Raw genomic sequence first — 27,141 nt, 5'->3', positions numbered from 1 at the left:
GTTATCATGTAGCTCATCGCTCTCCTCTCTCTCTCTCTCTCTCTCTCTCTCTCTCTCTCTCTCTCTCAGGGGAAACTCTCTGTCTCTCTCTCAGTTTCTCTCTCCTTCTCTGCTCCAGACTGAAGCGTGGGGAGCCAGGGATCACAGAGCGCTTTGATAAGGCATGGCTGCGCAGGTCGGATGTGCTAATATCATGCTAATGTTATGCTAATTTGCGTGAACACATGGAAGTAGAGAGGTAGTCAGTGTTTATGAGGAGTGATGTGCGCTGTAGCTGATGGCTGCCGGGGTATTTCATGTGTCACTGATGATGGAGAAGCCTGTCTGGGACGGGGATCAAATGGGGCTGCCGTACAGTGGGGGATTCTGGCAATATTGGTAGAGATATCATAATGCAGACTTTATGGGGTGTTGAATTACTCTCATTTAGTCCTGTCATGACAGTTTAGCACAGATTAAGACTGCTTGCACAGGCGTTTGTATAGTGCAAGCTAAAATACTAGAAAGAGGTGTAAAAATGCAGCCTATGATCAATGTGTCAAAGGTGTTAGCTGCAACATCCCAACAATAAATCAAACAAATCATTTTCATTATCAATTATCGATCAAATTTAATCAATAAATCGTCAAAAAGGAAAGTGATGCCACTTAAATTGCTTGTTTTATCCGACCAGTCAAAAGAAAAAGTCATTTTTATCATATAAGATAAAAACACAAAGTAAATCCTCATATTTGGGTATTGGGAACCAGCAGATGTTTGGCACTTTTGCCTGAAAAATGACTGAAATGATTAATTGATTATCAATATAATTGCTGCAAACATTATCAAAATTACAATTGGTCACTGTTGGCTTCTACATTTATGTTTGGAGTCTAACAGGAAAACTGATCTGTCACTTCAGGGGAAAACATAAGTCTTTCAGCACAAAATTAGCTAAATGAGTTTCTTGAAATCACAGACACTGGATAGAACAAATGTATAAACAGAGACAACAAATGACTTCCAACATGTTTACTTGTTCAATAAGAAAGGGATGAATGAGAGGACAGAAATGGAGGGAGAAAAAAGGGAAGGAGAGGGAGGAATATAAAGAGGAGGGTAGTGAGCAAGTGTTGACCTAGTTAGAAATGAGAGGCCATGGATTTAATATCCTAAAGGGGTTTTTTTCAGCTTGTGGTGTGGTGCTCTAGTGTGTGACAGACACTCATCCACTAGTAAATATTATCAAATTCGAGTTTTGCTGGTTGCAACTGCAGTTCCTTTTCAAGGAAAGAAACAATTCAGAGAAAGCAGATATCAAAGGAAAGGGAAAAGCAGGCTGTCTCTTCTGTCTTTCCTCTCCCTTTTTCCCCCTCTTCCTCTTTCCCTCTGAAAGTTGCCTGGCATCAAAAGTTGACAAGGCAGGCTTATGAATGAGAGGAGCTTTCATTAGAACAGACTGCCTGTCACTGTGACAAAAGGCCAGAGTTAGGAGAGGGGAGTACGCCTGTGATTTAAATGCACATTAAAACAGACTCACACATACTCACATGCGTGTTTACATGTGTGTGAGTGTGCTCGTCTCTCATCTACCAGTGTAACAACAGGCTCTGGATTATAAGTGAATTTCTCAGTGTAGAATGTGGTTCATTGACATGTATGTTTGATATTGGAGTCATTACAAATTCCACTATAACAACTGACTAATGTCCTTCATTGACATTTAGGAAATGTGCTTGTTTGCTTTCTTAGCAAGAGTTATATGAGGAGATCGATAGTACTCTAATGTTTGTGCGCTGAATATAAGGCTGAAGCCAGCAGATGGTTAGCTTAGCTTAGCATAAAGACTGGAAGCAGTGGGAAACAGCTAGCTTGCCACGTCCAAAAGGGAAAAAAAATCTGCCCACAAGCTCAACCACAACTAGTCATGTTTACCCTTTGTTTTTTGAATGGAATAAACAAATATAACATGTTAATTGATGTGCTTTAGAGATGCTGTTAGGTGAATATTTTGCTTTTGCGCAGAGCCAGGCTAGCTGTCTCCCCTGTTTCAGTCTTAATGCTAAGCTAAGCTAATGGTCTCCTGGCTGAAGGTTCGTATTGAACTGACAGATATGACACTGATATTGATCTTCTCATCTAACTCTGACCAAGAAAGCAAATAAGCATATTTCCCAAAATGTCAAACTATTCCTTTAAAAAATACTACGGTCTGAAGTCTTCCATTGATGATACATACTGATGTAATATGGGCAACAACATCGAACATTAACTGTTTTTTTTTTTTTTTACAGTACAGTACCAGCATCTTGGTTTTGTTTTTCATTCTGTCTCTATACATACATCATCTTCAGGCTTTACTGAGGCAGCTACTACTGAGTAGAAACTATGTACAGATTCTGGGGAAACTGCTGTCCCCAGCAGTGCCTACAAATTAAGAAGATAATTACGTTTAGATTGCCAAAATCTGAAACGTTAAGTGTTCCAACCATTTAGAGGTAATTTTTGATACAGATAGATTGTGCACCTTGCAGTTTGCAAACACAACTAAGCATGTTTTCAGCAGGAGATAAATCAAAAGATGTTTACATGAGTAAAGCATTTTTCAGATGGTGCATATTTAGACAATTGCAATTAAAACAGAAGGTGGCAGAAGTTGCAATTAACTCAAAAATACCATTGTAATTGATTACATTCATGATTATTGGTTAGATTTCATTTCTTTCTTCCCTGAGCCAGCTCATGCTCACCACCAACAAACAGAATTGATTGTCTCACACAGCGCTGCAGGCCTGCAGCACAGTATTGTATGTGTGTGTGTCCTTGTAAGCTGAGGGCATTTCTGTGTATGCTCGTACCACTGCAGCTCTCTCAAATCACACTGGCTTATGTGTCTGTATATTCAAGTCTTTGTGTGTGAGCCTGTGTGTTTCTATGTGCATGCAAGTGAGTGTGAATGTGTTTATGCAGCATACAGCTGCATGGAGGAATGGTCAATAATAACGATCGAAGGCGCTCCACTACGCTTTTCCCCGCTCCTCTCTGCTCCACCTACTGCATACTAACACTGCCTGAGAGACAGCCTCCACTGTTCTTGCACTGTGTGTGTATATGTGTGTGTGTGTATGTGTGTGAGTGAGCATGCTAGACATATGAGCATGCATTTGTGTCCACACCTGGCTGTATGAGTGTATATTTCTGAAACTATGGCTTCACTTCACTCCAGGTGGCTTGCTGGACTATCAGTCCTCTCCTCTTCCCTTCCTGGGCCCGCCCAGCTGCTTTGGCATCGACAGTGCCAGAAACACAAGTCTCTTTCTGTGGATCCACACTCAATAGCTTCAATTAATCCCCATATAAGCCACACCGAGCCTGCAAGTAGACTCTTTGTTCACTCAAATTGGGAGGCTTTGCAGTTTTTCACTGAAACCTAAATTGCTTGTGAGACATAATAGAAACAGTGAGAGAAGGCTGAATCATGTCCATAATATCACAATGCTATTGTTACACTTTTCATCAAGGACAGCACCGGCATGAATGTGTTGCCACTGGACACACAGGTTAGTGTGTGACAAGGACTAAGAGAGAAGGATAAGGAGGAACACAATGACACATGGTGACATAGCTGAGCACTATGACCTTCGCTTGCTGGGCGACCATCTGCCCAAAACATGAGCTTCAGCTGAAAGAGTTACCTTGGCTCTCTGAGTCATTTCAATATTCTATAATTGAGACAAGAGCGTAGGAAAGATGAGATGGGAGGAGGGAGAGAATAGATAGAGTGATAGAGAGAGCAAGCAGGGGAACGAGAGAGAGAGAGAGAGAAAATAAAAGATCAAGAGGGAAAAAGCACCTCTGGGATACAACCACTCTCTGTCATCTAAAATGACTTACAAATTAGCTTACAGCTATGCGCTCCCAGTGAAGGAAAAAAAGACAACTTTCATATGCTAATTCAGATCATGGCTAGGCAGAGCAATTATCAAAAAAAAAAAAAAAAAAGTCAGCCGTGTCTGTCTGACAGATCTCGACAGGCACTCTCTCTCTTTCTCTTACACTGTCTGACTGTCTGACTGTCTGAAATCATATATGCTTTAGCAATTGTTGCAAAAGCAAGTAGTGCATATGATAAAGACATTGTGATAATTAAAAACATACATAAACCAAACACCGACTTGAGTCTATCTATGTGTACCTTTGCAGCTCTGCATGCAGCACAATCCTCTAAGTACAGTATATTATTTTAACAATAGAAAATGCTGTTACCCAAAGTACACTGATCCCATTTCCCAACCTCTAACTCCTTTTGTTACAGAGCAAAACTGAGACACTGATTATTCTCTCTTACGACCTTGAACACCTCAACCTGCACTCCTCTGACTCTGAAGAACTTTGAATCGTCTGACCTATCAACACCAGCAGTCTGGACGCCACTTACGGGAAACCCATCGAGTCAGCTAAACAATGCAGATAAAAATTGCTTCCTCATCACTCTGCTGGCAGCGTGGAAGCAGCGTCCCCACTGTGCAACTGTCTTGGAGTGTATTAGCGAGTGGAGTGTGGTCCCTGGAGACAGTTACAGTGTCAATGTGACCTTGGCCACTCAAAGTCATGCAGCTTGACAAAAAATAAAAGATAATCCATGCTGTTTGAATATAACACTAGCATGCTAACAAACCAACAGCCATCTGCATCTAGAACTGATTTTAAAAATCGTGTGTTGGGTTGTCTGAGCTTCCAACTGTAAATTATTGTGCTTTTATCACACTTCAAATTCATTTTCTTTTGAAAATGTGACTTAAAAAGGTCTTTTAACTTGAACCAAACAATTGGAGATGTAAGCTAAGCATGTACTGGACTAAAGCAGAGTGTGTGTTTTGAAAAATATCATTGCTGAGGTTATTTGGTGAGTGTAGATCTTGGTTAAGATGGAATTTCAAAACGTACATGTATGCCCTTAAGTCTTGCATTGTCTGTAACAAAATTAAAGTATTTTCCTTAATATACTGTATATATGCACCCTCCATTCAACAAAACAAAGCTACAGTTTGCTTAGAGGTTATTTCTGTTATTTCACAGAAGAACAAATACACAGATACATATAAATGTGATTGGCAGATGATGAACTAATATAATTTGGAAAAACACATTTTGTTTCCATGTGTGTAACAGTTGCAAAATGAAAATTCAGCAGGAACCATCTGAAACTGCAGCTGTAATACTGCCATATGCAACACCACATTGTTTCCTACTATGAAAATGTCACACAGTGACTGGCGCAGGAATTACGGGTGTAGTCTGTGAGTAATAATGAGTGTATGATGAGCCCAGGAGGGCCTGTGTTGTAATTAGGCCCGGTCAGAGTTATTGGCAGAATGACTCCAGTTTGATCAGGCTGGGATAAGCATCTTTATGGAGAGGGGGATCCCACCAATTTAGAGCCCCTCTAATAAAAATCATTTGTCATTCTTACAGGAGGCACACTGACAGCTGCTGGAGTTGCCATGGCAACACACTGGCCACCATTCGCTTAGCAAGCAATATTCCCAGTACTGTAAATGGTGGAGAGGTGGAAACACTGTCCAAGCAAATGTTGCAATGCTTAGATGCACACAGGAATATGATGTAGGATTTATTGAGCCAAATCTTGATCTTAATCCTCATCAGTGTATGTCTCACTGTAAAAATGATTCTTCTTACTTATTCTTATTGATTGTAAGCAATCTATCTACCGAATATTTTATTATTGCCTCTTCTATCTTGCATGTATCCTCTGTTGCTCCTTTTTTTCCTTTTGTCCCTGTTAAATTCTGTTTTGCTCCAGAGTTTTTCCACGTCTGAATCTTTGTCCACTCTTAGCTAGATGCTGTACAGATGGTAAAGCTCTCTTGACTTTTCCTTCATACTCTGAGTTAAACTTGTGTTTTATGTGTTTCTGCTTACAGAAGCATGTTGATCTGTTTATCTTCAACAAAAAATCTTTCAAAAAATACATATTCATATAATATATATACAAATTCATAATAATACACAAACTTAAAACCATCCTTAAAGTCTGAGCACATAAATTAGAAGTGGATATGATCAGAGCTGAAACTATATATTAATTTATTGATTAGTCTATCTACAAAAATTGAATATGCAGTTATTTTGATAATTAATTATTTTTTCTAGTCATTTATTATGTGAAATGCAGAAATTCTCTAGTTCCAGCTTCCAGCATGTAAGGAACTGCTGCTTTTCTTTATTTTATGTGATAGTAAACTAAATATCTTTTGGTTAGTTGAACAAAAACAAAACATTTGAAGATGTCAGGTTGGATTTAAGAAAATTGTGAGGGATTAGGTTTTTTTTTTTCTGCTTTCCAATGTTTTATAAAACAAACAATTAATTGAAAAAATTAGAAAATATAATCCTAAATAATCCTAGTGAAATCTGATATATTTTTAAAAGTTTTCCATAAGTGACTTTGTGAATTTGCACATGTATAAAATTTAAAAAAGGTAGTCTAGTTAGTTCAGACATTTAGCTTCACAAGCTGCTACTGATCCCGTAGACATCCAGGGTGAGCTAAATCAGACTAAGCTGATCATTTGACGTACTGTACCTTAAAAGTGCACACAGACACATAAACAGGCATGTATGAATTTATTTGACTCAGCCTCGCTAAAAGACTTTAGTACATTTGGCCCTCATAAGTTCTCAAATGCAGGAATACAGGAAAACACACACAAACCAAGCACTTGCCCTAATTTCTCATCACACCTGGACTACAAACTTCAAGCAGCCTTTCTGGGTCCATACCCTATCTGATCACTACAGGGTTGAGTCAGAATAGAAAGCCGAGCTTTTTTATTGCCGCTCCTAATCAGCGGCAGCATCCCTTTGCTCATTAACTAGACACACGCTAGCCTGAGGCTAACGGCCTCATATGTCAACCACAGATAAAGATGTCATCTTCTGCTTGACTGAATAAACCGCTATTAAAACTAGATGCAAATGGATGTTCAACAATATTCAAATCAGGAGACAACAGGGAAGCTTAAGCCCTGAGGCGCTTGGCCCCATCGCTGCTCCACATTCCTCTGTCGTGTTAAAAGGAATAGAGATTTTAGATACTGTCTGTCTTCAGAGCAATGCTCTACAAAAGATTTGAAAATGAAACAAAATGTTATGATAGTTGGGATGGTAGCTGTTCACCCGTATGAGATTTAGGACTGAAAACATAAGGAACAGAGAGCTCTTGAATGGCATTAGCTCCTTTTTGGGAAATTGCTTTGTTTAGGGCTGCAATTAATGATTATTTTCATCATCAATTAATCGATTAATCTCCCAATCATTTTTCCTGTTAATCATTTGGTCTATAAAACTTTATAAAAAATTGCATGATGCATCACAACAAGAGCCCAATGTGATGTCATCAAATGTCTTCTTTTGTCTGATAAACAGTCCAAAAGCCAAAAATATTAAATCTACCATAATGTCAGACTGGGAGATGCAGCATATTTAACAACCTGGAACTAACAAACATGTGGCTTTTTTTGCTTGAAAAACAACATAAATCAAAATAGATGTAGATTAATTTTCTGTCGAGTGACTAATCGATTAACTGATTAATCATTTTAGCTCTAATTTTGTTGTTCATGTAAACTGCTTTCGACTTAATTTAACTTAAAAATAACATAGTAGACATAGCAGGGACACCTGTCATGTCAGCCCAACATGACGGCACTGATTCTGTGCTATTTAAAGTCATTGTCAGCAGCTTTGTCCATTATGGACAATTGCTTCTATCCAAACTACAGACACACCTGGTTGTGTAGACAGACCAATGAAACTCTATCTCATCAAATATAAGCACAATTCAACAATGGACAGTGTAAGAATGGAGTTCATGTGTATGGGGCTTATCTGGCAGACACTGACACACTATGACAGGATGTCTCTATTCTCCAGCAGACTGTTTTGGAGGCAGCTGCGTGAGCACTTTTTCTACCAGACAAATGTTTGTCTGCTGAAGTCAAAACTGAGGAGGGACATCTCCGTCACAATAGCTTTCAGATCTGTGCCTGTGTGTTTATATCTGTGGTGTGTGTGCGGATGCGTGTGCGGCGTAATTAGCCAGTACGGGAGTCAAGCTATTAAACCCCTGATGGTTGTGTGTTTACAATGCTATCATTGGCCTCTCTCTGGCCAACACTAAATGAGCCAGTGTTGAGCCTCAGCTGTATAATCATGAATATTCATCTCTCTGTCTGCGTCTCTGTGTGGAACCTCTGTGTGTGTGTGTGTGTGTGTGTGTGTGTGTGCTGCACTGGCAGGCATTAAGGAAGCTATTAGTATCTACTCAATCACAATACGTGTCTGGATAATAAGTCAAGCTGACAACAATTCTTTTCATCGCCAGACCCGACAAAACAGGTTTTGTTTTGGGAGCAAAAAAGAGTTGAGCCTTGCACCATGCCAGGGTTATCTTGGTGGGCCCCATTTACTTGCTTTTTTTGTCTGCTCACACACATCTTGCATCTTCTTTCACTCATACTTGATGAGGGGATTGAAGAAAAAAAGGCAAAGGTTTAATACCCCTTGTGCCACCTTGGGGAAGAGAGGTATAGACTCCAACCATCATTCTTTTCAATACTACTGACACACTTAGAAATGATATTTGCACTGAATCTGCACACAGGGGCCATTTTCAGTACAAGTAATATGGTTTTTCATGCAAATGTGCACATCTCAACATGGTTATTAATTACATTCCCTAAGTGAGAACAAGTCAACCCTTCAAGACCTTGCTAAACTGTGATAACCTGAGTGTAAAAGAGTTTCTCCCATAGTGCCATTCCTGCGAGACTTCATAGCGTCACATTCCCGCTTATGGAAAAGGACTTAAATACAGTGCTCATTGGTGTTTCATGGTAATTTGCGGTGGCAAGTGGAGCAGGCAATGCTGCTCTGTGAGTAAAGCAGAGGGGGCAAGAGGAGGATTAGATAATCAAACAGTGTGCCACTTTAAATAATCTCTGGCTCCTCTGGGGGAGGTGAGACTTAAAGCCGGAGCCCTTCTGCTTTAATTGTCTGATTTTCCCGTCATTACAGTTGAGGGCCTCAGTAATTCAGGCTTATTAAATATTCAGGAGCTACACTGAGGAGGAGAGGGAAGGAGGGAGCAACGGGAGAAAGATGAAGGTAAAGTGGGAGGCAGACATGGCAAGACAAGGCATATGTGGTCACTGCTTGATGAAGACTGAGATATACTTTCATCCCCATTGTGAAGAAAAAAATATTTTCTTTATTAAGAAAGTCTGCACAGATAATGATGTCCTCATATTATATAAAAGATCTTTACAGGTATGGAAATTAAATTCCCAAATCAGCACATTTAGAAAAATAATACTTAATTACTAGATCTGAATATCTACATTCTTGTATGTTTACCTTTTATTTTTGACTTTTTATCACTTGAAAGTTGAAAAAATGGTCATCAATTTGGGATCACTGAGCTCAATAGACTGCAAAGCAGAACCTAAAAAGCACCAAACTTGTTGATCTGAAAACTATTTTAGTTTAGAGTTACATAGTTAAAGAAAAGAAGAAGCTAACTGCAAATCAAAGGTTTTTCTTTCAAATATCCAGTTTGAAGATGAACTAGACTCAAAACCTGCTGTTGAGTGGAGCTCTCCGTGGTGCTGAACGCTGCTGAGCAACAGGCAAAAAACTATATCAGGAAGCTGGAATTTCTCAAGTTTTCTTACAGTTACACCAATCCATCAATGGAAATCAGGACTCTTTATAAGCTCGATGAATCAGGTTATTAAGTCATTTTAAACAATTTTATTCACACATTGAGAAAAAAAATCTTCCACTATTCTGCATTAGAATGACAGTACTGATCTATTAATGGATTAAATCGTTATTTTACTCACTAATGGAACTAACCTACAATTCAAAAAGGAAATCCTGACAGGTTAAAACCATCCTGACGGGCTGTGTGTATGAAAGTCTATCAAGGAAAAGACTGGAAACCACATAACGATGATTATGTAGAAGGAAAGGAAGAGACAGAGTGCTGCTCTCTAATGAGTCACCCTGTCTGATCATGACCCGCAGCTACAGCCTCCATCCACAACATCACAGAAACTACATCTTGACATGACATTTGCTCTAACAGTCAGTCTGTAAAACCATAGTTTTCATAAACTGAGGGTCAGAGTCTGCCAATGGAGCGAGTTGATTTCATCACTCTCCAAAGCAATGTGGTTCATTATTTCAACTTGTTGCCATAGTTCTCACGTATTAAAATACACAAAAATATGTGAACATATTCTGGAAACAAGTGAAATTATTATTATTGTTAAATCCCTTATTATAAATCTATAGACCTTTTAAAATCAGGCACAGATGTCAAGATTAGATGTGTACGCTTAAGACTCTGCACACTCCCACAGGTATTTTTCTGATTAGACTTTTTCTGAGGAATGTGTGGGCGTACGAAGAGTTGACTGACATCGCTCTCACTCTTCTGTTAGTTTTACAACTTTATCATTCTTATTAATATATGGAGTTTCATAACTTCATATAAAACCCAACTTATCTTTGCAAAACTCCAACCTGAGCAGGGGTTTTAATCTATACTAATGCATAGTAATTTATAAGTAGATGATATATTTATCCTCCCTGTGAAATGTAGTGTAGTAGAAGTATTAAGCAATATAAAATGGAAACACTTGCATGAAGTACAGAAAAGTTATCTAAAATTCTTGGTTGTTTAGTTTAAAAACTGAACTGAAGAGAGATTTGAATTTTTTTTCAAGACTTTTTGAACACTTAAAATTTGCATTTCATCTCAAAAACTGAAACTTTCACAAACCTGATGAATGTTCCTGTAAAACGGCTCATAAATTAGAGTGTAAATGTGCATCCACTCCTCTTCTCTTGTAACTGTCTGTGTGAGTTCATTTCACAAAATTACACGGTCATGATGCAGAGAGAGAGAGAGAGAGAGAGAGAGAGAGAGAGATCAAGATAAAGAGACAGAGAGGAGAGAGACTGAATAGGCATCCCTGTACCACCTCACAACAGCTGATTATCAAGCTTATTAAGGTTGTTTATGCAAACTGCTGCCTGGTTTACCCGCTTCAACGTGTTTCTGATTAATGAGGATAAAGCCTGGAGTTGCAGAAACAACCAACATTTATGAGGATCTGTTAGAACATTATAATTTTGTGTACATGTTGGAGTAATTATGGGTGCAAATGAAAATTCTTGACAGACAACACATTTATGAATCTTTTCTAAACTTGGCTAAACAATGCACATGTTCTTCATAAGCACAAAGAAAACACTGAGGAGGGTTCCCTGCAGGCCTGAGGACAGACACTCCTCTCTCAGCAGGACCAGCTTCCTTATAAAGGTTTCAGAATGCACCGTAGCGACAATTAGATTACAAGGTCACTTCACTGAGACCTACATTCATTCATTAGTCCAGCTGGATATTTATGGCCAAGCTACACAGATTTAGAGGAAGCTGCACACTCACACACTAAGATGTTTTGCACATTAGTGTTTGAATGATCTGCTTTTTATAAACGATAATTTAGACACCAGCAGGCTTTGGACAAAAGCTGTGGACAAATGATGTTTTTGTGTTATCTTTCAATGTGACTCGAGTACTGTGTGGCATCTAATTAAAAAAATGTCACATTACAGTAAATTTAGGCCAAGAACTTCTTGCACAAACACATAAAATCATATTAATCACGTTCAAAAAGGATGAAACCTCCTGAATAATATCAGCCTTTTAATAAGGAACCTAAACTGAAGGCATACATCAGCTGACTAAGAGAAGTCTTTAACAACCTGACTTCACACATCATTTATCCCCTTTTCATCTCTAGAAGACAGAAAGAAGACACACCCCTCGTTTACCGGACGACCCGACTACCATGTAATCAAATTCTCACAGCAGCCTCCGCCTTCTCACAATGGCTCAAAATCACAATCAAAAAATATATCTCCTTCCCTTTATATCATCGCTTTTCAATTCCATCTCTCTCCCCTCCCCACATCCTTCTTTGTCGCTGTCCCCTCTGTCTCCTTGCTTTTCATCTCTTGCCTTTTCCTTGGTGTTTTCCCCCTCCCCCCCCACCCTCCTCCCCTCTCCTCTCTCTCCCTGCAGAGCATTAGCTTGCAGTGGTCAGGCCGCTTGACAGCTGCTCCACCTGAAGAATATCAATCAATGTTGCTGTGGAGACAGAATCAGGCTCCCCTCCTTCATTTTTTTTTACTCGTCTTTTCCTTCCTCCGTCTTGGTCTTGGATGTGGCTGTTCATGGACTGAACATGATCCAGTGTTTGTTTGTTTCTCTAACATGTAAATGGCTCATTAAGCTCACACAAGGTGTGAATATTTAGATGTGATTTAACTTCTTGAACTGATCTATTACAGGGGAATTTTTTGGCACCTTTTGCTGCTAATTTCTTTGAGGTGTGACTAATTGAGTTGAGATGCAAACCCCAAGATGTCTCTGACTATCACTCCAGATGAGCCGGGCAGACAGGCGTGGGATGGAAGTGTCTATCACTGCTAACACATGACAGTAGAGTGAACACTGTACAAATCAGGCTGCTCAATATAGGACCTCAGTCAGAAGCGCTACTAATCACCATTAAGGACTCCTCTGTTCATGCATGCACAGACAAACTTAGAGGTGAAATATGTTTAGAGCTGCAATGATTAGTTGTCAACTATTAAATTAATCGCCAACTATTTTGATAATGGATTAATTGCTTGGAGTCATTTTTTAAGAAAAAAATGTACAAAAACTCTGATTCCATCTTCTCAAATGTGAATATTTTCTGGTTTCTTAAGTCTTCTATGACAGTAAACTGAATATCATTGGGTTATGGACGGTTGGTCTAGACAAAACAAGACATCTGAAGGTGTCATCTTGGGCTTTGGGAAACAGTAATAGAAATGTTTCATCATTTTCTAATGTTTTATGGACCAAATAACTAATTATTAACAATTAATTGAAAAAATAATCAACAGCTTTATCAATAATGAAATATATATATATATATATATATATATATATATATATATATATATATATACATAATGAAAATATTTGTTAGTTGCAGCCTTAAATATGTTTATATACTTTGGGTTTGTTTTTTGTGGGAAAGCAGTTACAACAACTCACATACATAATGTCTTAAAAAACAAATCCTACTGTTCTGGAAATAGGTTGCAATTATATCACCTAGCAACAATTCCTCCTGGATAGCCAAATTGTCAGGAGACCAATCACATTCTTCCTTCTAATTGGTTCAATCTACCTTCCCATACGGCACCCCCCCCCCCCCCCCCCCCACTTTCAGCCAGTCCTCAAACATGAACCCAACCCTTCTGCTATACATAATACTAACCAGTGAAATTACTCCCCATAGACCCATCGTCAGTGGCACTGGTGCCAGGCCCGCCAGCGGAGGGTTAAGTAAATATTGGGCGAAGCAGCTGCTCTCAGAGTACCATCGTCTGCCTGTGTTCCTGCCTGGTCCCAGTCTCGTATAAATCACACGGCGCAATTAGTGCCACACTGTCCCCCTGCCCTCGTTAAACAACCCCGCCCGCTGAGGAAGCCCATAAACACCAGACACCAGCCTGCACGGGTGGAGGAGCGATGGATGGATGGATGGACACTCAAAAGAAGGATCATTGTTTTTTGGAATAAGGGGCACTGTGGAGTTTTTTTTTTAAATAAACAAAAGTTGTTCCTCCATGTGCACGAGACCCACTCATAAAAAAACTGCTCCATAGTGCTATTGTACTGGAGGTCTTAAACTACACAGGGTATGATTAACTTTTTGAACTCTTGCATTTGCTAGCAGCTCTGACAGCAGTGCTGTGAGCTAAATGCAATCAGCATGCTAACATGCTTACATTGACAACGCTAACATGCTGATGTTTAGCAGGTATAATGTTTACCATGTTCACCATCTTAGTTTAGCATGTTAGCATTCCAACACTTACTTTTTGGATCCTCAAACTCGTTAGGATACAATATCTGTGTACTATGTTCCATGGCAATTCATACAATAGTTCTTGAGACATTTTACTACAGAACAAAAAAATCTATGTCATGGTGGTGCTAGTGGTAAAGTTAGTCAGTGGCTTGCTAAGTCAGTGCTAAAAATCTTTTATGTCCCATCCCCAAGAAAAAACACAAATATCTTAGATTGGTTGTGGCACATCCACCACCAGTGGGGCTTTGGCTGGATCTGTCTGGTTACCACACTTCGAGATGATAAAACATGGATGGAGTGAAAACATGACATTTTTTTCTACGTTGATGAGGAGATAAAATCCTAAAGCAACAGTTAGAAGACTTGGATGTGTCCTATTACACCGAATAGTTGGGGTCTGTGTTGAAGTCTCTATTTGGTTTCTGTAAGCTGCTCAAGGCTTGAGGGACCAGTCTTTCTTATCCACAAAGAAAAAGCTGGAAGGAACAAGAAAAGATGAAGGATAAATTAATCCAGTGGCAGGGGATTCTTCAGAGTATTTTTCCATGGCTACTTTTTTTTTGGACCCATAAAGGTGTGCAGCCTTCAACCAGGAGGAGAGTAACGTCTGGCAAAAGATCAACTGTGCAATTACAGCTTTGATGGGTGGGCAGAGTGGTTGCACTTTGTTTAGTAAAAACCTTTCAAATCAGCATACTCTGAAAGAAACTTGAACAGATTAGGAAGGTCTTCTGAGATGGAGGGAACATGCACTGAAGCAGCCAAAGGAGGGACAAAGACAAGCAGAGTCATTTTCAATGATGCTGTATGTTTCTACATTCTAATTATGAACTAACACTTCCCCTATTTCTGGGTAGAAAATGTCATTTGGAGGCAGAATGGAGGTAGCAATCAAAATCAATAAATATACAGTACATCACAGTCCACCTACACCTGCTGCTACTACCACAGATCACTCTGCTGCTGGGAACCAGTAACATAGAGAAAAGTGTGGCTATTCTGTTATTCATCATTATCAGCAAAAAACATTACAAGCAACAGAATCTTATTTGAAAGTAAGAAAAGACTCATTATTAGGATTAGAGCCAAAGCCTTTCTGGATTTTTAAAGCTGATATCAATATCAATATTTGAGCTTAAAAATTGTATTCATTTTTTGACACAAACATAAACATTTTACATACAATAATTTGGTTGTTAAAGAATTGTGACCAAGATATGTAGTGTGCATTTTACAGTTAAAAATTAAACATTCTGTCAGTGCTCTCAAGCTATGTCATGGAGATACATTTTATAAATAACATCAAACATATATTTGGCATATGTGCTGCAATTTCTTGTTACTTATTGTCTGGAATATACTTTTATTACTGTATTTGCAATAAGATAATATCAGCGGATATAACCGCCCAGCCAATTTATCAGTCTAGCTCTAATTAATATGTTTCCTCTGAACTGTATAAATGACTTACATCTAATAAACTACAATAAAAACGATTTCTTCTTAATGATCAGTTGTTACTCATTTTCAAGCCAAACATAGTGTGTGCATTAAATTTGTAACTTCATATATGAGTATTGATATATAGACACTGGATTTTGAAAGCAATTTGGTTCCAAAGATCAAATTAAGTTTTTGTGTCTTTCAAGGCACCTCAATAAGCACATTTCTGACCATATAAATTACTCATAGAGTATTCACAATATAATTCAAGTGTTGTTTTATAACTGAAAAAAAAATTCTCAATAACTATAAATAAAAGGTCATAAAAAAGGAGATTTTATGCCTTTGTTTACAAACATTGCTGACGTAAAAAAATAGCGCACAGATCACAGACTGAGCCATTAAGAGTAATGTGAATATGAATATATGAATAAAACAGCATAAGCCGATGATGGGCTAATTTATGATGCATGCTCTAAAAAGTGATAATCGATGATCACTGAGATGATTTTTATCATTCATCAATTGTGATGCCCGTGATCTAAAATACCCAATTAAACCTTCAATGTAATTTGGCCGACAACAGCTCATGAAAGGACAAAAACAGCGGCTGGTGAGAGGAGAAATAGCCATCAGCACCCCTATTACCATATTGCTCTAAATTACCACAATCACCAGGGGAGCATTTAACATGCCACCACCCAGTGGAAAAAAAAAAAAAAAGTACCACAAATAATGTCAGAACGAATGCAACTGATTTACATTCTGCTCTCTTTCTGATTGTGCTACCAGTTGCTGTGTCCGGGGTAATTAGGAGGTAATGAGAGTGTAATTGGGCATTGGGCACAGAGACAGACAGACAGATAGACAGGGAGAGCGTTCAGGTGCTGAATAACTGGTCTTGTCTGAGGGAGAGACACCTGCAACGATGCTGTAAAGAATGGGCAGACTCTCCAACACCACCACCACCACCACCACCACCTGACTGCCACTCACAGGCGACAAGGCAGAGGAGAGGGGGATGAAGGAGGTGGGAGGACTGATGTGGAAGAGGGGGGATGGGGGAATATGGCTGGAGCAGGTGGAGAATGCTGGTTAGCAGTGGCGCTACTGGTGCTGTAAATGTAAGAGCAAAAAAAAAAACAAAAAAACAAAAAGGAGGTTGTCATTCTGGGAGCGCTCGCTTTGTACATGTGTCCTCCTGGTATTCTTTCTCAGAATTCCCTATTATTTCATGTCTTTATTCCCTCCTGTTTGTTATTTCCCTCGTTCTTTTCCTCGTGCCTTGCCTGGTCTGCTCTGTGGTGCGTGCGTAGATAAGGATTGTAGAAAAGAAGACAATTGTGAAACAGCACTCTTTCTCAAATATGCCTCCCCCCCAATTTCCCTTCTCTCTGTCTCTCAGACTGAGACAGATTCTCCTGTTTAGGTGCATTGTGAGAGGGAGAAAGAGGGAGAGATAGAGGTGAGCTAGTTACTGTGGCAACCAGGAGAGTGACTCTTGGGCAAAGGCATATGCATAGGGAGGGAGGAGAGAGAGAGAGAGAGAGAGAGAGAGAGAGAGAGAGAGAGAGAGAGAGAGAGAGAGAGAGAGAAAGAGACAGAGGGAGAGGAGGTGGAGAGTGCTGGTGAGGGGATGTGGTGGGGTGTAGGAGGGGTGGGGGGGATTGGCGGCGGTGGAGGAGGTAGAGTGCAGGAGGCAGATCAGAGGGAGGTGTCAGTGGGTTACTGCACACAGAGAGATTCACCCTCTTTTTCTACCCTGGCAGAAGAAAGGGAGGCAGAAACAAAAGGAGCTGTCTTTTGAATGGTCGCTGTGCTGGATTGGACTGTCAGCGCTTCCTACTAACAACCTCACTTAGCTTGCTGCTCCCACTCCCAGACACTTCCTTACTCTATATCTCTCTCTCTCTCTGATTCTCTTTCAGAACACTGCACGCTTCAGTCTATTGCAGGTGATGCTCAGATTGAATTTTACAACTAATAAATGCTAGTTGTTGGGGTTCAACTGCTGGATTTGAGCATTAAAATGAATAAAATATTCCTCACACTTGTGTACACTATGACTTAATTGTAAATGACTGCAACAATCTAGTGGATTCCTGCTCCATCTGCATGCAAATGGACTATTACTGATGTTGCTGCATTTCTCAATATAAACTTGCCATTTTAGTTTAAATGAAGCCAATTAACCTTTGAACTCTTTCCAAAGGCATTATGACTTTCCTGGCCTGTTGTGAAGACAAGAAGTGGATGATAGTGAGTACCCTCTGACCTTATGACAGGAGCCCACAGAGAAACAGACTGCCAGAGACAAACAGAGCCATGGGGTGGGTGTAATGAATATGCTGCCCCCTATGGTGGGGATGACCTTATAAACAACAACAAACTGTCACTATGGCCAGGCCTGCTGGGAGCTGCCCTCTGTGCAAGGGCAAATGGCCTGGAATTCACTGGACAGGACTGCCAAAGCTCACAGGGGAGACAGTTATTAGATATCATAGCACAGGCGCCGCTCAGTTTATTGTACACTCGTTTGAACAATCAGTCAATCTCAGCGAGAAATGAAACATTTCCATTCATCAACCAGCTGATGAGGTCACATGAGCTCGGTGTTAGATGTTGTACACGTCCGTCATTTGTCTCTTCCTTATTTTCATCCTAAGTTATTTGTAGCATTTACCCAGGTAGATCATCAAAAGTCTCATCAATGGTGGTGTGGTAAATGCGCTCCCACTGTGCTGTGTAACACTAAGTGACTGCTTTTATTATACAAGACAAGCTACGCTCGCAATCGCTGTGATCTCAGCCAGGCGTTCTGAATCAAACAGCGGAGAAGAGACATCCTCATGTTTCAAGGGGGACTTTCATGTCACCATGAAGGAAGCGAGGGAAGAAGGGCGGCGGAGGGTTAGAAGTCAGAGCGAGGCATATGGCATCTTGAAATTTGGGCAATGAGAACTGACAGGTTAACTGAACATTTGGCAGGGGGTAGCGCGCGGTAGGGGTGCGCAGGGAGAAAAAAGGGTGGAGGAGAGGTGGGGAAGAAGAGGTGGAGGAGGTGTGTGTGTGGGTTTTAGTACTTGTGTTTGTGTGCGTGTGTGTTTTGGGGTGGGAGGGGTAGGTGGGTAAGGTTGCTAAACACTTCCATCTGTTCATATCCCGAGGGGCTACTAGGGCAGTTAGCTACTGTCTTATGCAGATGAGGTGTTGCTGTGCTGGGTCCCTCCACCTACAGAGGATAAATAATGATATAAATATATAAATATATTTGAATAATAGGAATGGCAGGATGGGGAAACAAGGAGCAGCAGGGTCAAGCTGTTACCTAGGGAGCGTTTGCTTTTTACCTGGCGATGATCACAGCTCTTTCAGGATGTGTGAGTGCTGTAACTATGTCCTCATTAAGGTTTGTCTTCCTCTGGGCCCCGGCAACGTCCCAGGAGACAGATCTGCTTAACAGGGGTCCTCTATGCATACTGACATGCATTATATAAGCTATGAAGACGCGGTGGAATGCTAAGCAATACTGATAATGTCATTGTGTACTTCTGTTTTTTTTCAGTTGACAACAGTTGCTATAATAAAGAACATAATATATCAGTAATGCCACCTGAATTACATTTTCTGTCAACATAAAGAGAAAATGTTGTTAATTAATGAATCTTGTAAAAAATGTTCTTGCTGAACGTCTGAGTAAAATGTTCAGTGACAATTTTTTATCTGCCACAATATCCAATCTTGCAGTACAATATCTGCTTGTAGTGGCTACAGTTGGGCTGAAACTAATGATTGTTTTCATTATTGATGAATTATTTATTAGTCTATAAAATGTTTAACAAGAAAAAACTGGCATTCACAATTTCTCAGCATTCGCAGTGATGTCCTCAATTTACTTGTTTTGTCTGACAAACAGTCCAAAACCTAAAGATATTTTATGTATGGTTACATAAAGCAGAAGTCCTCACATTTGACAGGCTGAAGCCACAGAATATTTGGCATTTTTGGTAATGACAAAAACATTTCTGTTGATTAAAAATTGATTAGTCAACTAATTGTTGCAGCTTCAGTTTAGTTTACAGAAAACTGAAACTTTGTAACTGAAACCACAATCTTCCACTAACTTGAACCAAATTGCTTTTGTTGCATAAACCTACTTAACCACACACAGGACTCAGGATGTGAATCCATCCATCCACCAACCACATCAAACTCCTCCCTCCAACTTCAGTGTGGTTCATAAATGTAGCGCTTCATTCATTTGAAAAAACATTGCCTGCTGTGAGCGTAATCCAGACAGCAATTATATGTTTGTCAAAGCAATGTAATTGGAAAAACTATTCACTAGTATATAAACGTAACTTCTAGGACATGACGTTGAAGATACAGTTTATAAAACCGTTTTTGTTTTTTTTTAACAGACTCTAACTTCAGCTACAGAACATTTACAGGAAAGGATGTCCCAATTTTCTTTTTAAGTTTCTGATAACCACTTTTTAAAATGTAGTTTGCTTTATAGAGCTTCTGTTCATCAGACAAAGAAGAGCAACTGTAACATATTCATGTATTTTGTGGACAAACAGTATGACAAGAAAGATTTGTTTGGATGAAAGATTTCTCAGCATGTCCGTAGTCAAGTAAACACTAATTCCAACCTACACTATGGACCTCTCAGATTGAAAGGGGTTTTAAGGGGTAACGACTGAGATTCTTCCATCGCCCACACCCCTATAGTCATGTCATGTGTGTGCTTCCTCTAAATGATCGCATATTCAAATGAGGATAAAGAGCTTTTGATGGAGTGAGGGGGATAGGCGGAGAGAAAACGGTTGAAGAAGTGGAGGAAGGAAAGCAAAGCCTGGACTGATTTGAATCTGGTAAACTGTCAGAGAGAGGGATTACCCCACCAAATCCCTGGCGAAAATAGAGGCCCAAGTTATTTACTAGCCTTACAACCAGCTGCAAACCATCTGCACTTAATTGTAAGACACAAACTTTATGAAGATCAACTGGGGATTTGGCCACAAAGCCTCTTACGCCGCAGAATTGGTGTCCCTGCTTCGAGGGAGAGTATGGGAGGGAGCTCTAGACATGTCACATGTGCTTTGGAGGACATGGACTCCACTGCTCTCTCTAGCCTGCAGAGGTCTCTTGCAGGGCCCCGTCCTGCCAAACACATGGAAAAACCTGGTGTACTCGAGTAAAGGGAGGAGTGCAAAGGGCAGGGGAATTAAGATGTAGTTTAAAAGGCAAACATGCACACAGCTCCGCAAGAACCTGTACAAGACACACATATCTACACATGACATCAAAACGTTTAATTGGCTTGAGCTTGAATGCCTTTTAGCATGTGGCCAATCAATTAGACATGTAAGTGGCCTGGTAACCTACACCCTAATCAGCACACAGAAGACAATACCTACACTGACCACAAAATACAGGTCCAGTATAAAAGCTGCATGTGGCATTGTTTAATGTAGGTCGTTCTGCATTATGTTGTTCTTGGCAGCCATCTGAAGACAGGAGATAAGAGGTCCTGTCCAAGCCACTGAATGGCAGGTAGCCAGCATAATCCTATTTAACAAGATCTGGGCTGAATGTGGGGTGGGGCGTATTGGTGGGGTCACACGAGGAGCCCGTCGGGGTCAAATTGTGGCTCTCAGGGTGGTTTGGTCCCAAACACAACACCAATGTACACTACACTTCTCTGCCAGTGTCCATCCCTAATCAGTCAAATACATTCTTATTAAGCACTTGTGAATTTAATCAAACTAAAGTGCGCATTTGTATGTAAAATGGCCCGGTGTTTTTCTGTTATTTGTTGCTGAAGGGAAAAATGTCTGTGAAGATTCTCAGTCATCCAGGTTGAGGTTGATTCAAAGCTTTTGGATATGCTGAACGGAAAGAAGAAAAAATAAGAAGTAGAGATGTTCCTCCACGACTGCATCACTCCTAAGAAACTCACAGACGGGTCACCCAAGAACAAATATTGTGGGATATAAGCTGCTGGCTGCTTTAACTCATTTATTTTCTTCCACTGCGCTAATTCCTCCCATCTCCATATGTTAAGGGGTGGAGAGGGAGGGGGGAGTGTTTGTGTGTGTGCGAACGGGTGTGGTGGTGGTGGGGTGTCAGGGATTAGGCCATCCTGTCTGGACATACGGCTTGTATAATCACGCTGGAGGGGCTGGTCATTGTCTGTCCAGTAAGGATCTGTGGGCCCCAGGACACCCCGTTATAACCTCAATGACCAAAAAAAAAAAAAAAAACTCAGCCCCCCACCCACACCTACACAGTGAGTCTGCTGCAGCTGCTGCTGTGAGCACCGAGCAGTCAACCAGGGATGAATTATGTGCTAGAAAATAGAAAACTGTCTAAAAACGCCAACATAAAAGTAGAGAAAGCTTGGACAATTTAGTTTTCATAATTATTTCAGTGTCCAAACAACATTTGCTTCCATGTTGCTGAAGAAATTTAGAAAGAATATGATCAAATTTGCTAACCCTAACCCTAACCCTAACCCTACCAATGCAAGTTAATGAAAGTAATAATTCTCTAAACCATACAGTTAACAGCCTGAAAATCTCAAATACACTCTAATATACACAGCACTGTTTACCAGAATCTGTCCTTGCGTGAGAAGTTTAATGGAGGACCTATAGCATCGTCAGTGGCCTGTCCTCCACGTGGTCACATCATAACTTGTAATAAACCTTCAACCCCCCCCCCCGCTCCCCCCCTCCCTACCCTCTTCCACCTCTCTTCATTAGCAGGTATAATCCCTGATGGCCCATCTGCCAGACGCCAAAGCCACAAAACACCGAGCAAACAAGGCTGGAAGAAGCTGGCCATTATGAGGCCTCCTTGAATGGGCCGACTGATCACTTCCATAGACGCTGTGTTTGCTCAGGCCCTACACAGGCACACAACACTGCTAGTACACAGCCATTTTCACACAGATAAGGAACTATTTGAGCTCCAGGAGAGTGGTTGTGGCTGATGAGCGGTGCACTGGACTCTAGAGAGGACAGGTGTGTGTGTGTGTGTGTGTGTGTGTGTGTGTGTGCAGAGGGGAAAGCTTACTAACATGGACCTTCTTTACCCTGCGGCTCAAACTAGACTTGCTACTGTCGCTGCTTGTTTTTAGGCTGCTTTGTCACAGTGAATTCAAAAGACACATGGATCGCCACTGTTTCAATACACCTCATGTTTTCCTTAATCAAACAACTCCTGAATCTAGACTGATACGACCCAAGCATTCGACATCACTGCGTCTTGTATCCAAAGGGCCTTTACCACATTAATAATGCATCATTTCATTAAATGTTCTCTTTCCAAGCTGAAAAAAAAAGCCTTGGTTAGGAGTCAGAAAAGACTTGTGCTTTGTTTTTTCTGATCAGCTTATCTTTTCAATGTAAACTGAGAACCAGCACTGTTCCAGCAACACAGACTGGCTGACACAAAATGGCTGCCTTGGACTGAAAAGAGGCAGTAAGCCAGAGCAGCAGCAGCAGCAGCAGCAGCAGCAGCAGCAGCCTAGATAGAGCAAACCTTTTACCGGTCTCCCTCTTTCCTCACTCTTATTGAGAGAAGATTAACAAATCGCCACTATAACACCACTTGATTGCTTTACCCCCCCCTCCCCACCCCCCACCCCCCCTCACCCCTCCCACACACACACACACACACGCAAGACCCGCAGAATCACCGTCACACCAAGACATTTGGGGGCTACAGTGACCTCCCTCGGGCCGCCAAACCAGGATTACATTTCCACAATGTAATCCTGGTTTGGGGGCTAAAGGGATCAAGGCACTAGAAGACACAATGTAATCAGGACCAACACCCCAAGAATCAGACCACAAGATAAATCCAAGCAGAGGTTTATCTACAATGTCAATTAGAACATATGCTGGGACACATTAGTTGATGCATGACACACTTGTGATGGTCACTCACGTATGCTGAGAACGACGCACATTGATTTTTTTAATTTACTGAATTTAATAGTTACATTTATAAGTAAAAGATTGTTTTTTCACAGTCTCATTCAGTTATTTCATTTCTTTATTTAGAAAAGGAAATATATCAGAATTTCTTTTTCATAGATTTCATGGTTGCATGAATATAAGAATGTCATCTCACAAGTGCAAGAAGGTGCACAAATGTATTTGAAAAACAGTCAACAAAGCTGATGAAATGAGGAAAATGTGTATGTGTGTGTTTGTGTGTGTCTTTCCCTGACTAAATGGCTGCACAAGGTCACATGATCCGGTCTCCATTTTGGAGCGCTGTGCATGTGTGCATGTGCAGGAACAGCAGCATGTCACACACACCTGGGACACACAAAGACAAAACACACGCCGGTAAACTCCACATACAAACTTGAAACCTTCCTAACATCGAGCATACAGGAGGTGAAAGCTTAAAAGAAATCAAGCTAAAGTGTAAAAAAAAAAAAAAAAAAAAGAAGAAACTGGCTAACATACAGTGAGCTTAATAGCTGCTGAGAGAGAGAGGAGCTTATCTTCCCACCACAGCTAATATGAGCTTCTCAATTAGATGAAAGGCTCTCTCCCTTTCTCTAAATTTTTTTGTTCAATTTCTCTAGGCAATTTATTTAGGGTGGGGGGAAAAAAAAAAAAAAAAAGAGCCCGAGCAAACTGTATTGGCCAAGCGCATGACGAGTCATAGTAAGCTTCAGCCAATCAGGCGGAGCTGACAGCGTCAACTCAGGCCCTCAGCAACAACATGACTATTTACTGTATGCAAGAGAAAAATCTATGTGGGGTTCATCACTGCTCGTCCGATACACCACACACACACACAAGAACATTCACTTCTGTTGTCTTCATACATGAATGTAACAGAAATTGTTTGATTTTACCAGCATTTAATTTTTTTTTTTTCTGCACTCATATCTTTACATAAAACCTGTGATAGTGATATTATTTATGACGGCTGCAGAAAGAGTAGAAACACCTAACATGCTAATTAAACATGTTTCCTCAGCTTTCTGAAGGCAGTCAGATATTTTTAGACAATTCATTCTTTATTCTGCATTATGGATTAACTCGGCTTATGCAAAGGACCCTTCATGCGTTTACTTATCAGTTTAATTTCTTTGTCTTGTGAATTATTTTTACACAGACTCCCTCGGTATTGTATCTTTCTCTATAGTTGCCGAGTGGAACTAAAGGATTATGCAAGCATTTCTGAAAAATTAGGTTTCCTCACCTTAGACAAAATAATGTAAAGCGTAAATTCTCTTTTATTGTTTTCACTAGATGGAGATTGTATGCAGAATTAAATTCTTTTAAGCCATTCATTAAGTTCAAACATATAAATATATCTTTAACGAAATGCTGTATAATTTTGAATCTTGCATTTAAAGTCTTGTAATAGTAGTAGTTCTACAATAAATAGAAATCTGATTAATCTGTTTTATGTTTCACTTTATTAAATGAAAACTGAAATGATTTAATGCATTCCTAAAATATTATCAGCATTATTTTTTTTGGTTTAAACTAAATATAAATAAATCAAATGAATCTTCCATTTTTGAATAACTGAAAATGTGCAGCATTTCTTTTGGGCCTTGAATATGTAACAAATTTGCTTTTCATATTTTTTGTAAAATATTTATCTACTATAGTCAAAAACAATTTTATTTAGTTAGTTTTAAATGTTATTTATTTGAATATTATTTATTTAAATTTATTGAAATCTTAACAGCTTATCTAATTATAAACAGCTTTCAATTAACCCCAGCTAAATGAATGGAATGAACACAAAATATATTTTTTAAAATTTTTCAGTTGCTAAATTAATACTGAAACAATGAAATAATACTAGATAACAAAAAAAAAATCTCTCTTCAAAAGCACCTTGAATAAACACATGAACTGTCTTTATCCAGGCTTCCCAGATCTTCCCGGCCCAAACTGATTCTTAATCATCCTCTCTCACCATCTGCTGCTCCACTCCTTGATCAGACTCAAGGTTACATATCACAGCTTGAAAAAATACTGCTGCGGGAGTGTAGCGATACATGACAGGGCACCTGGGCTAAAGATGGGTGAGGAGGGAGGGAGTTACAAATCCCACAATGCACTCTGCATGCAGCATGCATTGCTTGGGGGATATCACTTCCCCAGCTGCCCGAGACGTCCATCTATCAAAGTGATTTCCCATGGCGGGTCATCTTGGAAATACCTTTCCACTGGGCACCTTTGTACTGGCACTGGCTCCCAACTGAATGAATTCACTTCATTATTCCAAGTTTTGATTAGCATTGTGTAGCAGGGGGAGAAATCTTCATCGCTGTTATCTTCTGACTGACTTGTGGGGACAGTTAAGGTTGGTACCTCTGTCTTCACATCTGTGCTTAAATCTGCACATTAAATTCTTTTGCAATGCATCCTACACTCAAGCAAGCAGAAATAATCTACTGATTAGAGCTGGAACGATTACTAGATTAATCGATTGCTTATAATCAACAGATTAATTGATAATGAAAATAATCGTTAGTTGGAGCCCTACTACTGATTCAACTGAATGTTTACTTCTGCATGCGTGTTGCAGGACAGAAACAAAATCTCTGGATAACATGATAAGAGAACACAACACATTTGGGGCCCGCTGAGCATTTGCAGCATGATTTATTGAAACGTTCGAATGTCCGTGTCAACAAAAGGGGGGGGGGGGGGGGACACCGATGTACATCCGCACGAACAATCACACATCAGTTAAGGTGATGCTGTGATGTCCGATGACATTTCATTTCTTGCCTGTCCCTTGTTATAAGAATCAGCACGAGGATGTGAAACTGAGGGCCGGTACACCATGAGTCTGCATTAAAGCTCAAGTCATGATTTTTTTTTTTCCCCCCTTTTCTTGCGCTCACTTCCTTGACGGAGAATGCAGCACAGACGGAGATAGAAAGAGAGAGAGAGAGAGAGAGAGAGAGAGAGAGGGATGTAGGGAGGGCGGGAGGCTGTGAATAGGCAGAGTGAGTGGCATGCATGGACAGCCCCTCTGTCTCTCAAAGACACTGCAGCAGCTGCATGCACGCGATAAGAGCAACCATTCACAGCCAACTCCCCCCTTTTTCCTCCTCCTACACACCAACACACACACACACCAATACTTTTTTCCTCTTCCCCTCTGTCTCTCTAACACACACACACACACAGACGTTTATATGCACATCAACCTCTCTGCAGGTTTCTCCACAGATGCTGCGATTTCAAGCGGTCTTTGTTGCCAGTCAAAGGTTTTCCCTGCAAATCATTTTGTGTATTTTTTCCTAAATTTTCCTTGACATCAAAGTACAGCGGGTTAAACATGGATGAGATGGAGAGGTGGGGATCACCTTTCTCTTTTTTTTCTTTATCGCTGACAGAGAGTAATCACGTACAGCGCTCAGCAGGCAGCAACACGAGCGTTCCTCCAGAGTTGTGACTGACACTCATCTAGCTGTCCTCCACATCCACCAGCGCTGAGTCTGATTTTCATTTCTCTCTCTCTCTTTTTTTTTGTGTCTGGCTCTCTCTGATGATCTCACATGGAAGATGATTGCTTAAATACCTGAAAATCACTGTCCCATAATGACCAATTACTGTCTCTGTCGTGTAGAACTGAGTACAATGTTCATTGTTTCTGCACCAAAACTGCAACTTATATCACCTTG

General features: G+C 40.2%; 1 protein-coding gene across 3 annotated transcripts in view; it reads right to left on the bottom strand.

Moving 5' to 3' along the window:
- The window catches only part of dscama (Down syndrome cell adhesion molecule a), a 93,213-nt gene that overhangs the window by 34,907 nt on the left and 31,165 nt on the right, over window positions 1-27,141 (bottom strand). The window lies entirely within an intron of this gene.

Source organism: Thunnus thynnus, chromosome 13 (genome assembly GCF_963924715.1).
Source record: "Thunnus thynnus chromosome 13, fThuThy2.1, whole genome shotgun sequence".
Taxonomy (NCBI): Eukaryota; Metazoa; Chordata; class Actinopteri; order Scombriformes; family Scombridae; genus Thunnus; species Thunnus thynnus.
This window is presented reverse-complemented; position numbering and strand designations above follow the sequence as displayed.